The sequence below is a fragment of the Trachemys scripta genome, chromosome 2 (assembly GCF_013100865.1).
Source record: "Trachemys scripta elegans isolate TJP31775 chromosome 2, CAS_Tse_1.0, whole genome shotgun sequence".
Lineage (NCBI taxonomy): Eukaryota > Metazoa > Chordata > Testudines > Emydidae > Trachemys > Trachemys scripta.
The window spans coordinates 77,999,314-78,012,653 of NC_048299.1; positions in this window are offsets into that span (position 1 = coordinate 77,999,314).

Below are 13,340 nucleotides of genomic sequence, written 5' to 3' on the forward strand. Positions count from 1 at the left end.
AAAATAGTACATGTAAATGGGATGCTATTTTACAGTTCTGAGATGCAAAATTGTAAATTCAGATAATTACACTGGAGCCAATGGAGTTATCTGGATTCATGCTGGCGTAACTGAGGAGCAAAAAACAGTGTCACAAAAGCATCCTGCGTTGGGTGTGTGTAACATGTTAGCCACAGCTTTGCTATCATGTGCGGGGGAGTTATTGTTATTTCATGTAGCTTAATTTCAGATGTTCAGAGATATTTTAGAGGTTGAAGATACTGACTCATTTTTCTATAGCAAACCCTGAGACTAAGAGGTGACAAGCAGCAGAATGGCTGTTAAGTCAATCAGAACCAACTACTTCATCATGATCAATTTGATCCCCTTTTGGATGCTTGTCTGCAATTCTGCAGTTTGAAAGAAAATACACAGTGAGAATCCTGTCAATTAAACAACTAGAAGTGTGATGTGACCCTTTCCAATTACTATCTGTCGTTACCCGAGCCAAAATGTAACGTGTCCTCTCTCTGCTGCATTTTGTTTGTTCAAAAGCTTCTAAGCAAGTGGGAATCTCCCAAGTGAGCTGTAATTGACAAAATTATTTTTGGAGGGCCAGGTTCGAATCTCAATCACACTGGTGGTGATTCATAGTAATCCCACTGAAACTGATGTGTACCGGGGATAATTGCGAGAAAAATGTGACCATCCCAGGGGAGTCATTTAGCTCCTGATTGCCTTGTTTGCTCTTAGTATCCATTTCCAAAATGTCACTGTAAATCCTTTTGGGGTGCACAGGGGTAGCTTGGCTGGGCTGACTGCAGCAGCCTTGGGCACCCCAGCAATTGCTTTTAACAGTAAATATTTTAAAGGAAACAGTAAATAGTTGTTACAAAAGGATGAGTTAAAAATTGAATTTACTGCTCGCCAAGAGAGGTGGTGTGTCAGAGACTCATCTCCACTGAAGCAGTATGTGGAAAATAAACAGAAAACTCTTAACCCTCATGCCAGGGAGAGGATGGGAGAGAACTGGGCACTTACCAGCGGCTGTAGCTCCTTATCGAGTCAGTCTGTCAGTCACTGCACTGGTGGCCCCAGGTGAACGTGTGCTCCTAGGACTTTAGCAACTCCTTGGAAGTGTTTGTCATTCAGTGCGTGTCTAGGAGGGCATATGGCTCCAGGACTCTGGGTTGGGTCAATCTGCGGCTGCCTTTATTTATCTGTGGCTTGAGCTGGTTGCAGCCTCATAAATGAGGCAAACCAACCCCTCTCCTCACCTGGAGTTCTAGTAAGCCACACCCAGACGATTTCTTCGTTCTGCACAAATGATGTTCTTAGTCTTTCCCCTCCCCCCTCTTTGGTTAAGTAGTTGGATCCCTGATGCCTGAATGTTTTTCTGCCTGTTAGCATCTGTCTGCTCGTACGGCAGCTAATGCAGGTCAAACCAGAAATGCCCAGTGCCAGGGCTGCCCCCTCCACGGGCACTGGTGAGAACAACTGAGCCCGAGGGAAGGGTGAGAACGAATGAGTTGCAGCCATAGTCCTGACCTCTCTACACTGGTCAGTTCACCTGCATGGGAGTATACCCTGCACCTGCTGTGGGAGGCCCTGTTTTGTCCTTCCACAGGTGCTCTGCTGTACAGCATAAAGGCCAGGCAGGGAGGCTAGTCCAAGCTGTTGTAATGTCTGCTTTCTTCCAGCCCACTTGACATGTGTACTAGGGGCTGCCAAATTCTGGTGGCCAGGCAGCAGTATGATTTGCTGAGGAGAGGAGTGGAGCGCAGACCCAACTCTCACCCCTTACTGGGGCTCAGCTCAGGCTGTAACATAACTGGAGATGACATTAGTTAAGGAACCTATGAAACTTGGCATAATAGCTGCTGAACTTGTCGGGTACGAGCAGCTTGGTCATTCAGAAAGTGGATATGAGAACTGCAGGGACAGAAGACAATGCCTGGTCTTGTACTGGGCCTGGAGGGCTACATTCTGCTCACTGACTTCTGCGACCTGAGCCCCCAGTTCCCCGACAATTTCCAAAATGGTGGACTGGGATCCTGCTGGGGTTCTTCTGTAGGGAGCTCCACACTATGGGGCGTCGCCCCCGCCTGCCTTTTGCTGGGCTGCTCAAATTGTTACACACCGAGGTGTAGGCATTGCAAGCTAGTGGTCGGAACAGGAGTCTGGCCTAGTGGTCAGAGCAGAATCAGAGCGCAGAACTGGAGGTGTGGTCAGAAGACAAGCCAATGGTCAGAGACAGGAGGCAGGATTCAGAACAGAACCAAAGGGAAGAGCAGGTGTCATAGTCAAGAGATTAGCCGGTGCTTTGAGCCAGGAATCAGGAGGTCTGAGGAAGACAGGGACTAGGGCAGGAGCAGGGACAGGCACTGGTTAGAACAAGGGCTGGTACAAGAAGCAGGTCTGGCACAGCTGCAGGCATGGAACGCATTGAGCAGACATTGTGCTACTGTTGCTACGAGGCTTAAATAAGGATCTGTTGGCTCTTCTGTCCAATCAGGGAGCACAGTCAATTAGTGAGGATTCATTAGGCCAAGCCAAGCTCACTGGGTTGTTAGGTGACCGTGCAAGGAGCCACCTGAGTTCCTGACAGTATTGCCCCTCTAATGTTTAATACATAGTGAAGATAAAAGCCTACTACCGCTTCCCGCTAATGGAGTTCCTTCTTTAAAGTGGTGGATGTCTGTGCTTTGGTGAAGATGACACATTCAAACCCCAATGATGACCTTAGCTGCTTTCTCCGCATTGCTGTCAGCCTTCTAACCCCATCATCCCCCTTAAAGTTCTATAGAATTTATTAGAAAATGAACTTTTCTGTAGCTGTTTGTTCCTGTACCTGGTTCACTCACTATTTCCAAAAGGTGCAGAAGATTTAATGTTTTATCATGAAGATACTTCTTGTAAAAGTATTCTGTCATGAACCAGCATTTTGAGTGATATTGTCAGAATAATGACACATTTATAGAACACTTTGCAGTCCAGATCTAGTATAAATTTCACTTCCCTCTATCAGGGTAGGAGGGCAGCTTTGAAATCTGCCCGCAGCTCCACAGGAAAGCCATGCACAAAGGCTGCTGAGGAGATGTATTGAATCTGTGTATTCCCCAACTGCCCTGGTTTCACAAACTGTCTGGCCAGTGGCAACCACTTTTGAGGCTGGGCTGGCTCCCTGAAGAGGGGAGTTTGTTGTCACCACAATCTTCTCCCTCCCCCGACCACCACCGGAGCAGACTTTCTATCTCAGAGTCTTTAGTCATGGACACAATCTGACTTCTGGACTGCGCAGGTTTTAACCTTGCACCTTCAAAGCACAGTACAAACATTACCTAAGTAACTGGACATTAGAATGTTTTCTTGACCATGTGCTTAGTAGGGAGATGAGAGCTGTGTTGCAGGAACATCAAGATGAACTAAGCTGGTATCAGTATAGACTAACCTGTCTGCTGGCAAATGCTATGTCTTCCCCTAAATATCTTGGAGACCTTGTCCACTTTGTTGTTGTGCTTAGTTTTGTCTAGAGGTTCTCGTCACCCAACTGTAACTTGATTGAGTTCGATGGACTCATCTCTTGGTTCACATTACCATCATTTAAAGAAGAATCTGACCCATACAATACAGTTCATTATTTTACTCTCACTGTGAATTTCCTCACTCTTACTCAGGGGAAGCAGGTCTTGGAAGTAAGGCATTGGATTTGTAATAAGGTTTGAGCATGATTCCTGGAAGTGTCCAGACTTCCTGGCAAGTCACTTAAATTTCTCTGTGCCTCAGTTTCCCATTTGTAAAAATAGAGATAGCATTGATTCCTTTCGCCTACCCTTTGCCTATCTTCTCTATTTGCACTGCAAGCTCCTTGTGGTAGGAACTGTCCCTTACTGTATGTATGCATAGTGACTAGCACACTGGTCCTGCAGTCTTAGTCTGGGCCTCTGGGTGGTCCTGTATTGAAAATAGTAAAGATAATCAAGTTTGTCCCTCAGTAACTGAAAATAAACTATCGTAGGAGACAAGTGTGCAAAGGGTACTATGGTGATTACTTGTCTGTGTTGTGCTGTTTCAGAGATTATTTAATAACAGTTTCCTTCTCTTTTGCCATAGAAACAGCACATATTTTCTTCCCTTTTGCTGTTGACCTTTCATGATTCAGAAGAATTGCAAGTGGCCCAAGACGCTGAGATATGTTTGCTGAAGTCAGGAGAACTGATGTAAGCAGAATAGTTTCATTACTGCCTGGTTTAAAGAATAAACCTCAAATTTGCATCTTGGATATGTGAGCACAACTCTCATTGACCTCAGTGGGAGAATAATGGGAATATACCTGGGTTAGATGGTGGGTGTGAGAGATGATAAGGAGCAGGGCTTAAATTCAGCCAGAGCTGTCCAGAGCTGAGCTCTGGTAAACATTTCCAAACCTGCGGGGAGCCCCAGCTTCCCTCAGGGGACTAAAGCCCTGAGCCCCAGTATGCTCCACAGGGCAGAAGCCCTCGTGCCCCTTGTGGGGCTATAGCCCTGAGCCCCTACATTGCCCCCACATGGGGCTTAAACTCCAAGCCCCGGCACCCACAGGGCTAAAACCTCGAGATCTCCCTCCCTGCAGCTGAAGCCCGGAGCCCTGCTGCCCCGCAGGGTAGAAGCTCCTAGACCTACCACCCCACCGCAGGGCAGAAGCCCCAGGCTCCCCACCTCCCTCAGCCCAACGGCTGAAGCCTGGATCCCTGAGAGCACCCCCCACCCTTCATGGGCCCTGGAGTTTTTATAGCATGTTTGAGAGGAAACCATGGGAGGCTCAGCAAATAATCTGAGAATTTAAACCCTGATAAGGAGAGAATCAGCTTGTCCTCCTGTATCAGGGGGTAGCCGTGTTAGTCTGTATCTACAAAAACAACAAAAAGCTTGTCCTCCTGCCTGCCTGTGTTTGAGGCCAGGAAACCTTCCATCCCACTATTGCTAGAGTTTAGGGGGGACTGAGACCCTGTGAACAGAAATTCTGGAGAGAGGCCTTTAGCATTCCAGTACCTGGAGAAGACATTGCATTAGAGGCAGGGGGCAAGGCTCAATTAATCACTGGTGTTTGGTGAGCCTTTCGGGGAGGGGCTTATTTCCCATAAGCCACCTCTACCCAAAATGAATCTGTCATAGCTATTACTGTCCATGGCTTCTGTCCTGATGAATATGTATATGCCACAATAGGAATAAATCTTCAAAAGAGCCCCAACTCAGCCTGCACTTGTGTGCCCACAACCCCCTGCACACACACAACTTGAGTGCTAACATTTACACACAATGGCAATAGAGTGTGTCACTTGCACAGCAGCTAATAGAATTGATATGCACAAACCCCATCATTCTTATCCCCACCCTTAGATGCCCCTTTCTGAAAATTTGGCTCAGCTGTGAGAAAGGTTTATACTTTGACTACAAGAAGGTGATTTGGTCTGTGCTGGGATTTTGTTGAGAGCCCAAGCAAAGGCAAACCCCCTGATGTCCCCCCACCCCCCACGCTCCAGGACCCTCTGTCAGACATGCCAGCTGCTTCCAGGAGCGGCAAGGAGCCAAGGCAGCCAGGGACCCTACCTTAGCCCTGCTGCGCTGCCAGAATGTTAGTGGCCGATCTCCCAGTTTGGCTGCAGAAGGGTTGGCAACCCTAGACTGTGATTGCGATCGACTGTCAGAGGCTCCACGATGTATCAATCGATCACGATCTACTGGTTGGTGACCACTAGTTTAGCATAAGCTGTTAGCAGATATTCTAAGGGTCCATTCAAGGTGACGTGGCCCATTAACACCCCTGTAGTCATAGACCAAAAAGGGGGGTTAAGTAGGTTTATTGTTGCAATAAACCATACAATCCAGATTCTTTATTAAGACCATGATTTTCAGTGTCAGGCAAAGTTACGAATTTAAGCTCCCAGCTTGTCTTTGGAAGATGTTGTGCAGTTTCCTTTGAGGACTAATAGATTAGATACGGAGTAATCACTTTGTGAAAAGGATGTTTTTGTCTTTTATCACTTTCCTGTCTGAGTTTATAAAAGAGTTTAGTGATTGTCTGGTTTCACCCACATAGTTATTGTTGGGGATTTTAGTGCCCTGAGTGAGGTATACCACATGTTGTGATAGGCATGTGTAGGACCCATGGATCCTGAAAGGTGTTTTGTTGTGGGGGTGTTGATCATTGTAGCAGTGGAATATGTCTTCAGGTTTTGCACCTGTTATTCTGGCAGGGCTGGTGCTACTTTGAGTTGGTGTGGCCTGGTCTCTGGGGAGCTGCTTCTCATGATGAGTTTGGAGAGGTTAGGGGTTTGTTTGAAGGCCCGAAGAGGGGATTCAGGAAAGATTTCTTTCAGGATGGAGTTCCCATTGAGTATGGGTTTTAGATGTTTGATGATACCCCCTAGGGGTTCCACGATGGGGTGGTGGGTGACAGTGAGAGCTGGGAGGTCTGTAGCTGAAGTGGATTTTATATCTGTATTGAAGCAGGTTCTCTCAGGGTATTCGGGTGGCCTGTTCCCTGATGTGATCTGCTACTCAGGTGGTGTGTCCATATTTGGTGAAGGCGTGTTAAGGTGTATGTCCCAAACCTTCCGCTTGGAGCATATTCTATGGTATCTGAGGGACAGCCAGTAAACTTGCTTTTCTTACATTTTATTTGTGTCATTCTTTTTGTTTAATACACAGCTGGAGATAAGGATGTGTCAGTAATGAAACAATGTAGGCACCATTCAGCAAAGCACTGAAGCACATGGTTACTGTCACAGAAGTTCAACATGTGCTTAAGTGCATTGCTGACTTGGGCCATAAAGCTTGTTACCAGACGTTAATCCCACTAACTGTGAAGTAAGAAATCTACAGGTTTAAACAATCGATTCTGCTTGCACATGAAATGGTCTCACACCAAGTACCAGAATTTTTAAAAATCAGTTATAAGTTCAAGTCCATCTTCCATTACATGTGAGAGGGATAAATGGAATATCTCAGCAGTTTCCTGCTTGGAGAGTTAAAGTTCTCCTGATGATTGATTGAAGTACGACAGTAACTAGTTTCCCATTGTACCACTTGTACAAATGTTCTCCCTTTTCAATAGGGTGGCAACCACCAGCAAAAGGCTCAGAAATGCCAACTGTATTTCAGGAAAAACTTCTATTTTAAATATATTTTGTTGTACACACACACGCCCTCTTGTTGCTCCCAGGAAGATATACGTCTAAATATCTCTTCTAAACCTGCAGTAGAGGTAGAGCTTTGAAACCAAGTTTTGTTTTGATTTTTCAGTTCCAGGTACTTATTCCTATGACCCGATGCAACTCTCATAAGGAAACTATCAGAGGGCAGGTGAAAGTGAGAACCTGTGGTATCTATGTATTGATATTTGCTAACACCTTCTCTAGTTAGGTAGAGTTTGAGTGTAGAGATTGAAATAAGGAGTGTTCCATGGCTTGTAGACGTTGTTAGACCGGCTATTAAGAAAAAGGGGTTAAAAACTGGTTCAGTGGCCTGAGTTTCAGATTTTGTTAATGATAGTTTCCCGTGATTCTGTAACATTGTTCCATCCTTTGATCCTCTTAAACTCTGAGACGGTAAACAACAGAATTTACTGCATGATTATGTTCAGCCAATTGAGTCCAGATTGTCTTCTTGTAGTTAATGCCCCTACTGCATCCAATCCTGCAGTCCTAACTCACGCAAAACTTCTCGAAGTCCAATAGATGTTTGCTTAAGTAAGGATTGCAGGATTTGACCAGCTATCATGATCTGACTTTTACCTGAGATAAACTAACACAATCTGCTGTTGTGGGGTTTTGATTTTTTGTTGTTGTTGTTTGTTTTTTGGTTTGGTTTGATTTGTACAGCTTTATCTCAAAAAGAGTATTTTATCACTTGACTGCTGAACAACCTGTGATCTATGACGGTAGTGATTTTCCATAGCTTTGAAAATATACTGTTATTTTTAATTATATTTTTAAGAAACACTATTATTCATATGTGTATGAAAGCACCTATATTACCACTGCTTGAACACCCGTTAAAGCTGTGCAGTAGTTATAATGTATTTACAGTACTTTATAAACACAGGAAAGAAACTTTCACTGGAACACCAATAGTTCAGTACTATGCAAAGAATGCTCAATAGCCATGTTGCTCTGTAGGACTGGTCAAAAAATTTCCATCAACATTTTCTTCAATGAAAATTGGGTTTTTGAAAAAATTAAAGTTTTTGATGTTTTTGTCAATAAAACAAAAATTAGTTGTCTGAAAACTGGAAAATATTATTTTGTAGTAATTGAAAAGCTTGTATTTTTGCTTGGAAATTTTTGATAAAAATAAAAATAAAAAATCATTGAAATTTTCAGTTGGGGAAAAAACATTTTCTGACCAGCTCATAATTATAAAAAATGCAACTATGCAATATGCTAGACATCACAGATATGTATCATTAAAGGATCATTCTTATCTTTTTTCAGACTTATAAGCAACAAATATACTTTTTAGATATTCAGTTTTGGTTTAAAATGTCTAACAGGGTTTTAAAAATGCTGCAACAGTTGTAAAATTAAGGATTATTTCTTCCACTCTTGATTGCTCTTCTCTGTAAGTAGATCCACTAAAATCAAACTAAACTCTTGCAGAGTCCGGTATCTCTCTAAGTAACTTACAGTGGCAGAATCTGGTGTATAATTGGCAGAAAAAATCAGCAGTTCTAATGTGTGACACTAAAGAAAGGGAAACAGGCATGCTTCTTTTTTCTGCTTTGGCTCCTTTTAAGCCACAGTAATCGCACCAAAATATGAGGAGAATGGTTCCTTTCTATAGACTGAGTGGAAGGTAGCAATTGTTGAGCCTCATCGGGTTTGAGCCAGTCTAGATAAAAGTCCATCCAAAACTGGATGCATATCCAAACCTAGTGAGGTCCTGTCCTCCTATCCTTCTCTCTCCTGGTACCAACCCAGTCAGGTCAATTGCCTTTGTCCTTCCCCTTATCCCTGCTTCTTCTACCCCAGCCTACCTGATCCTCTGCTCCTTCCCTCCAAGTACAAATGATTTCCTCCCCATTTCTTGGCCAAATATTGTCACTTCTATTACCATTCTCCATTGTCCACCCAGCCCTCATGCTTCACTTTCTCCATCTCCTTTCCCTCATGTTCAGCTCCACAGTGCACAACAGTGGCTTTCAGTCTCTGCTGGTCCCAGAGTGGCTCCTGTATTAAATCGTGGGTAGGATCGGTAAAAGTTTTAAATCAAAACTTTTTTTGATGGAAAATTGGTTTTTGATCAAAAAAATCTCGATAGCTTATGCTCTAATAAATTTGTTAGTCTCTAAGGTGCCACAAGTACTCCTGTTCTTTTTGCGGATACAGACTAACACGGCTACTACTCTGAAACCTGTCGATAGATAGTGTCTGCTTTCTGCACAAAATTTCAAGGTTTGGGGATGAGGCGGGGCTGGGGGGGTTGGCAAGTTTTCTGGTTTTCAGTTGAAAAGGTCTCAATTTATCAACAAAAAAATTATTTTTGAGAGGGGTGGGAGGTGGAGGTGGGGAGATATTATCTGATCAGATCTCCCCATGGGTCAGAGGCATCTCAGAATGGACTGAATATCGCTCACCCAAGGAGGCCTAGGATTGTAAAAGATTTCAATGCAGCAATTGGTGGAAGCCCAGCAGAGCCTGCCAGGAATCTGACAGCTTCCTGATCGGAGTAGCAGCTGATGTAGGGGGCCTTGTGGGGAGTTAGAGGAGGGGAAAGAAACCTGAGGGGGGGAACAGAAAACAGTGGGAGTTTCCAAATCTAGGCTGAAGGATCTGGCTCATTGACTGTAAAGGACTTGGAAGGGGGAGAAGGAGGAGACAAATTTGGGTACAAAAGAGCATTGGATATCAAAGGTTCAGTTCAGTTTGGGCGAAGGGTTGAGGTTGAAATGGGTGTGTATATTTTTCTGGTCCCATTCCCCAGCCCTAATGGATGGGGATAGCACTGTTGCTGTGATGGCACAAATTGTTCATGCTGATTGTAAGCACTGAGGTGCTGGTCACTTAACCAATAATGATAAAAACACAGGACATTGCCTGGGGATTAATTATTATCTGAAAGGAGAGGAATCCAGGGCCAAGGTACATTCCTGAGGTCATTATTGCTGAGGTCATTATTGCTACCCAAGATCCACAAACCCGGAAATCCTGGACGCTCCATCATCTCGGGCATTGGCACCCTCACTGAAGGACTGTCTGGATATGTGGACTTCCTACTCAGACCCAACGCCACCAGCACTCCCAGCTATCTCCATGACACCACTGATTTCCTGACAAAACTACAATGCATTGGTGACCTTCCAGAAAACACCATCCTAGCCACCATGGATGTAGAGGCTCTCTACACAAACATCCCACACACAGATGGAATACAAGCTGTCAGGAACAGTATATTGGTGATGCCACAGCACAACTGGTTGCTGAGTTCTGTGACTTTATCCTCACACACAACTATTTCAAATTTGATAACAATATATACCTCCAGACCAGTGGCACCACTATGGGCACCCGCATGGCCCCACAATATGACAACATTTTTATGGCTGACCTGGAACAACGCTTCCTCAGCTCTCGTCCACTCATGCCCCTTCTCTACCTACACTACATTGATGACATCTTCATCATCTGGACCCATCGGAAGGAGACTCTGGAAAAATTTCACCACGATTTCAACAGCTTCCACCCCACCATTAATTTCAGCCTGGACCAATCTACATGGGAGGTCCACTTCCTAGACACCACAGTGCAAATAAGTGATGGTCACTTTAACACCACCCTATACCAAAAACCCACTGACCGCTATGCCTACCTTCATGCCTCCAGCTTCCATCCCAGACACACCACACGATCCATTGTCTACAGCCAAGCACTGAGATACAACCGTATCTGCTCCAACCCCTCAGACAGAGACCAACACCTACAAAATCTTCACCAAGCATTCTCAAAACTACGATACCCGCATGAGGAAATAAGGAAACAGATCAACAGAGCCAGACATGTACCCAGAAGCCTCCTACTGCAAGACAAGCCCAAGAAAGAAACCAACAGAATTCCACTGGCCATCACATACAGTCCCCAGCTAAAACCTCTCCAACGTATCATCAGTGATCTACAACCCATCCTGGACAACAATCCCTCACTTTCACAGGCCTTGGTGGCAGGCCAGTCCTCGCCCACAGACAACCCGCCAACCTGAACATATTCTCACCAGTAACTACACACCGCACCATAGTAACTCTAACTCAGGAACCAATCCATGCAACAAACTTCGATGCCAACTCTGCCCACATGTCTACACCAGCCACACCATCACAGGACCTAACCAGATCAGCCACACCATCACCGGTTCATTCACCTGCACGTCCACCAATGTAATATATGCCAGCAATGCCCCTGTGCTAAGTACATGGGCCAAACTGGACAGTCCCTACGTAAAAGGATAAATGGACACAAATCAGATATTAGGAATGGCAATATACAAAAACCTGTAGGAGAACACTTCTACCTCCCTGGACACACAATAGCAGATTTAAAGGTAGCCATCCTGCAGCAAAAAAACTTCAGGACCAGACTTCAAAGAGAAACTGCTGAGCTTCAGTTCATCTGCAAATTTGACACCATCAGCTCAAGATTAAACAAAGACTGTGAATGGCTAGCCAACTACAAAAGCAGTTTCTCCTCCCTTGGTGTTCACACCTCAACTGCTAGAAGAGGGCCTCATCCTCCCTGATTGAACTAACCTCGTTATCTCTAGCCTTACTCACTCTTGCTTGCATATTTATACCTGCCCCTGGAAATTTCCACTACATGCATCCACAGAAGTGGGTATTCACCCATGAAAGCTCATGCTCCTGTACGTCTGTTAGTCTATAAGGTGCCACAGGACTCTTTGCTGCTTTTAAAGTTAGCCTGTTAGGATAAGTCTACACAGCCCGTGGACATGAGCCTCAGAGCTTGGGTCGACAGACTTGGGCTTGCAGGGCTCATGCCACTGTGCTAAAAATAGCTATGTAGACATGGCAGTTTGAGATGGAGCTCAGATTCTGAAGGCCACAACTTCAAAGTGCTGCTACACAGCTATTTGTAGGGTGAGTCCAAGTCTGTTAACACAGGCTTAGAGGCTCACTGCTGGTGGCTGTGTAGAAGTACCCTTAAATGCACATTTAAGAACTGATATTAAGTGGCTTGATTTTCAAAAGTGCTGAGCACCCAGGAGCTTCCATGGAAGCTTTTGAAAATCAGGCCACATACGTAGGTGCCCATATAGGGAAGTAGGAGCCTAACTTTAGGCACCCAAATTTGAAAATTTTGGCTTTATCCTACAATGAAATAATAGAGGGGATGACTATGGTACGTGGGGGGGGCATCAATTTGAATGGCACAAGTGGGTGAGAAGGAACAACATCACCACAGATCATAATACATCAGTGAAGGACCATACATGGGATGGAAAACAACTGGGGTGCTCCTCAGAGGTTTTCCCACTTCCTCAAAGGAAACTTATCAGACTGATGTAACAGTGAGTGAGCCAGCAAACCTAGCTCTGACAGGTGAATCTGTGCCAAATTAGGTCAAGTGTTTGTTTAATTTTGTTTGTGCTGTGTAATCCTTAAGAACCGAGCACCTACTAAAACTACACAGGAAGTAGCCTGGCTGCAGGGTGAAGCCCATGAGAGAAGCAAACAACAGTCATGATGCAGAGAGCCAAATTCTGCCCTTGTGTGTGCACAACTCACTGGGCCCCATGTGAATAGTGCTGCATTTGGCCCATCTGGTGGAAACATGTTTCTTTCTGTAACACCAAATTTTAAGCAGCCCAGAGCCTACAGATATTTTTAATTATTCGTTCTTTCCTATTTTGTTTCATCAGACAAATTCAGTGCACCAAATCCTACTCAGAGTTCTGTTCTGTTCTGTTACCAGTATAAATCCAGTGAAACTACCCGAGATTTCTTTTACTGTAAGTGAGAGCAGAATCTAGCTCATAGTTCTTACCCGTCTTTATTCAGGCAAAAGCCCCAGTGAAATCAATTGAGCATTCTGACTGACTGAGACTTGGAGATATGGCACTTTTACTATAAAATGTGATGGATAGGTGCTAAGCAGGGAAGTTTTTCTAGACCTTTGCATCCAAATTATGGCAAAGTCACTGTCACGCTGTCTGGAGTGGCTCATGACCATAAGTGTCAATGTCAGGGCAGATACCCCAAACTGGTCGTATATTCTCTAATTAGATTTCACCAACTGAGGGCAAGTCTACACTTAAAATGCTGCACTGATGCAGCTGCGCCACTGTAGTGCTTTAATGAAGAGGGTCTAATC